At 32.1% G+C, this 4,828-nt stretch overlaps 1 long non-coding RNA gene across 4 annotated transcripts; it reads left to right on the top strand.

The window, feature by feature from the left end:
* The first annotated feature begins 843 nt into the window (after positions 1 to 843).
* Positions 844 to 2,705, top strand: LOC133793593 (uncharacterized). 4 transcript variants are annotated; one of them, XR_009874893.1, is made up of 4 exons: positions 844 to 1,050; positions 1,131 to 1,205; positions 1,674 to 1,735; positions 2,171 to 2,432. It is a non-coding gene; the product is annotated as an uncharacterized LOC133793593 (long non-coding RNA). The 4 variants fall into 4 exon arrangements; XR_009874891.1 differs by lacking the exon at positions 2,171 to 2,432 and adding an exon at positions 2,454 to 2,705 and having other exon boundaries at positions 846 to 1,050; XR_009874890.1 differs by lacking the exon at positions 2,171 to 2,432 and having other exon boundaries at positions 854 to 1,050; positions 1,674 to 1,973.
* The last annotated feature ends 2,123 nt before the right edge of the window (positions 2,706 to 4,828 follow it).

Here is a 4,828-nt window from a genome sequence, read left to right as displayed (position 1 = left end):
TCGGGACCCTACATTCACTTCCAAGTTTTGGAAGAGTTTACAGACAGCCATGGGTACACAACTGAAGTTCAGTACAGCTTATCATCCTCAGACAGATGGGCAATCTGAGAGGACGATCCAGATATTAGAAGACATGCTGCGAGCATGTGTGCTGGACTTTGGTGGATCATGGAGTAAGTGTAGCACCCACATTATTTTGATATAATATAGCCAATAATCACATGATTGCATTGCATTACATATCATACAATATGTATAATTTGAGCATATGCATATTCTTATAAGTGTTTTCATGTATAAGTATAAAAGTTGTGTATGTGATGTCTATATGTATGCTCAATATTATTAACCTTGTGGCATTTGAGTTGTCTTTTATGGGTGTTTGATGTGCTCAAGATATAAGAAAGTATGAAAAATATGGACAAGGCATGGAATTAAGTGTTGAAAGTGAGATATAGAAGGCAAAATAGGTTAAGTAGTGGAAAATAGTACAATGTCGATTACTAGTATTTCGGTGTAAAATTGAGTATTTATGGATTTACCAAATGTAATCGAGGTATGATTAAGGTCTCATTGATGATGTAAAAATGGTTTTAGAACCATTAGATCAATTCTTGATGGGAGGTATACATAATCAGTGGTATTGATGCAAAGTCAAAACGAGCTTAGCATAAGTGCGCTACGCTCGATCGGGTAAGCATAACTATTGGGTATGAAGTCATATGGACATAAGGTTTGGTGTGAGTGTTTTACACATAAGGATAATAGGCCTAGCAGATGATTAAGTCGAAACTATTGAAGTGATAAGGTTTTCATAAGTCAAAAGGTGAAATGATGAGATGAAAGGTGTCAACTTTTGACAATAAGGCTAAATCATTGAAAATAAGGAATTTTCATCAAACCTTATCACTTTGCACGACCATTATTCTGAAAAACAGAGAGAAAATAAAACCAAAAACCATTTCTTGGCTGGTTTGAAGAAACTCTAAGGAGATCCAAGTGAAAGCAAAGCCAAAGAAGTAGATTAAGCTTAGTTCTAGCCTTTTTATGGTAAGTTCTTGTACTTGGAAGTTAAACTATCTTTTTTAATTTTTCTGAGAACTTATATATGGTGTTTTATCCTTTTTAAGATATTTCTTGGGGTTTCCAAGTGGTTTGAGGTTTAGAAAAGCTTGAAGAGATTGTTTTCGCCGAAAAGTTGCTCGGTAAGTGAAATTTTGTGTTTTATGAGGTTTTTGGGGTTCTTGGAGTACAAGATGATTTTTGGTTATTTGATTGAGTTTATAAGAGAGTATATATGTTTATAAATGTTTGAATATATGTGGAGACTCATTTAATTTGGGTGATGATCTAGGAGATAAGAATTTTATCAAAATCGGTGTATGATAACTTTATGATGAATCATGTTGGTATTTGGGATATATGGTTATGGCAGGTTAATTGATGTTGATTATTGGTTGATTTTGATATTTGAGGATAGCTAAAATTAAGGGGAAACTCTGTCAAAATTTCCCCAAATGTCTAAGATAAATCTAATGCTCGATCTAGGTGGTTTAAGGCATTTTAGGCATGTTTTGGGTATGAAATTTGATATGAAGTCTTATGGGTATTTTTAAATGAGAGTTCAATGTATTACTGCCATCATTATGATGAGAAATCCATGCTATTGTCAGGATAAGCACATCAATACCTAAGACACCACTTGTTACACGGTGAACTATATTTTGGACAAAAGGTAAGTAAAGTACTCAACTGCAACACAAGAATTACATGTTATGTGAAAGTATGCATTATATGAATATTTTGTGAGTAAGTGGTATTAACATACATTGACACTTCATCATAAATTTGTATGCATGGCATAATAGTGATATGGTAAATTATTATATGATATAAGACCATGCATGATATTATGATGATTAATCATATGATGCCTTTGCAAGTTTTGTGCAACATAAGAGAAATTTGTAATAAGAAGTTTAAGTTCAGTGCCACTGTTTTGAAAAGGCAAATGAAAGTGTTAATAAGTGTAAACGGAGGCCTATAGTAGGCTTATAGTGGCTGCCCAATAATTTGGGCTAGGTTTTAGTGAACCAATTATATTGTTTGCCATATTTCCGTTTTTATTTCTCCTCCATATGAGTTATTGTTATATGTATTGACACCACAGTGTGTGGCCGCCTTAACTCTTGAGCCTGACGGGGCAACGATGGAATAAGGTTTTTAATGTGCCCTACTGTGGTGATGGCTAGCCGGAGGAGAACCCATGGGATTTTATATTGTATGTGTAACAAGCCCTGCATGCATTGACCAATTCAAACAGTGTGCACAATATTAAGGGGCCCAAAATTTAAAAAGAAGTTGTATATGTCCATTGATATTGGGTAATCATTAGCATTGCATGCATTACTTTGCTTACTGAGCTTTAGGCTCACAGTTGTCTTGTGTTGCAGGTAGAGAAAGAAATATGTGAATGATATGAGGAGAACTGAAGCATGGTCCTGACCCTGATTTGTACATATGAACACATCGACCTTTTTGTGGGTTATTTCAGTTATTAGTGAAATGTTTGTAATAAAGTGTGAAGTTATGTTTTGAAAACAAATTGGGTTATTTAATACTTATGTATAATATGTTTGAGACCTACTTTATGTTTAATGTAAATAATGTGAAATAAGTTTTCAAGTTTAAAAAAAAAAAAAAAAATGTCCAGACTTTTGCAGTAATAAATAATATGATATAGTTTTAAAACGTAACACCTCAAATATGGTTTTAACTAAAATAAGTGAGGGTGTTACAGTAAGTATCTGCCTTTGATAGAGTTCTCCTATAATAACAGTTACCAGTCTACCATTGGTGTTGCACCTTATGAGATGCTGTATGGTAGGAAGTGTAGATCTCCCATTCATTGGGATGAGACAGGTGAAAGGAGATACTTAGGTTCTGAGGCAGTTCAGAGGACCAGTGAGGCTATTGATAAGTGTAATATCCAACATTTTCATAATACATTTATTTATAATAAATCAGAGTTTTAATACATAAAATGTACAACTTTACAAATTTAAGAAATAGTAATGGAAAAATAGTGTTTAAAATATGATTTTATGTTTTTAATGAGATTAAAGAAAGAGAAACTTGAGTAGTCAAGTATTGGACCCAAATGTCATATAATTTTAATTGGGGATTTTTATAAAAAATTAAGAAAGTTTGGCTAAAGGGCTTATTTGAAAAGAATTTTAGTATTTTGGGTCCAAGTGTAATTTTTAAAAATAAATAAATAAATAAATAAATAAATAAATAAATAAAATAAAATAAAATAAAAGGCTTCAACCTTTCATTTTACCCGAGCCCCCTCTCTCTCTCTCCTCAGAAAACCTCTCTCTCTCTCCCTCTCTCTCTCTCTCTCTCTCTCTCCTCTGCGTATTACTGTTGCCGACGACGCAGGAGTACTTTCCGGCCACCATTTTTAGCCACGCGCCGGACCGTTGGATTCAGAGGCCTCCGAACTATCGACCCACGCGGGAATCTAGAGCTCACTCGCCGATTAAACGCCTCAACCACTCGATTTAAGTTCGGCCACCCCGCGACTTCAAAGTTGCGATTCGGCCACCTCGGGCATCCGTTTGCCGATCCGTCACCACCATCGTGCTCCTCGTGTTGTGGGCTTGAAAACCCAATAACTTGTTCCTACATCTACCATAGTTGGGTGGTGGGCCCACCACGAGCCACCGCGATCCACCGTAGACCGACGGTCGAAACTTAGTGTTCGAGGTTCCGAAGTACGTTTTGAGTCTCAGAAAATCATCGTTTGACTTATTGTGGAACCCGATCATTTTGGTATAATTTCTTTAACCTATATATTGTGATTTAATTGTGATTGATTAGAGTAATTGTTATTATGTGTATTTATGGTATATAATTATATATTATTGATATATGGAATATTTTCTGTAATTTACTGGCTGTCTGGGATTATATATATTTTTGATACAGGTTTTGATTTTGGAATTGTCCACTTTATAGCCGTTGTGCTGTCTAATTTTCTAGAAAATATTAGATATTAAATCAAGTATAAAAATACATATTTAATTGATTTTATATTCATATGGAAATTATTATGATTAAGTAATTTTAATTATTATTGTTATTATTTTGTTAAGTAAATCAAGAATACAGATTCATATATATATATATATATGAAAAGTATGATTTATAGTAAACCTATTATCTAACCATTATTATTGTATATTAATATTTGAATATTAAAATAATATCAAATATTAGTTTCCTACAGTTATTGATATTTGTAAGACCAGTGAAGTTTGGAGAAAGTATATTTATTATATCACTGGAATTGATATTATGACTAATTAATAATAATATAAATATTTATATTTATATTATTATCATTATATTGATTATTACAACTTTATGTTACAAATATGATTTCTTTTATAAAATGACTATTTGAATATATACATCCATATACGTATTGCTATTGAAGTATTTTGTTATTAATATCGAAATAAGTTTAATTATAGACGATAATTATTATTTTTGTTGGGATTATTATTATTATTATCATAAGGGTATATTATCTTATGAGCAAGGTTTAAAGCATGGTTTTATATGAAGAGTTATTTGCATTACGTTGATAATAATTTATTATTATCATTTATATAGTTTCTGGTATTATTAATATACACTATCAATAGTGTATATTTATGATTTTGATAGAATTTAATAAATGATGTGCCTTGAATAGGATTTGTATGGATTTGATTGATTGACTCTTGGTGAGGAATTTTAAAATAAGCTAAGGACCTAA

The sequence above is a fragment of the Humulus lupulus genome, chromosome 8 (genome assembly GCF_963169125.1).
Source record: "Humulus lupulus chromosome 8, drHumLupu1.1, whole genome shotgun sequence".
Lineage (NCBI taxonomy): Eukaryota > Viridiplantae > Streptophyta > Magnoliopsida > Rosales > Cannabaceae > Humulus > Humulus lupulus.
Note: the sequence above shows the minus strand (reverse complement) of the source record. Positions and strands in the feature narration are given on the sequence as shown.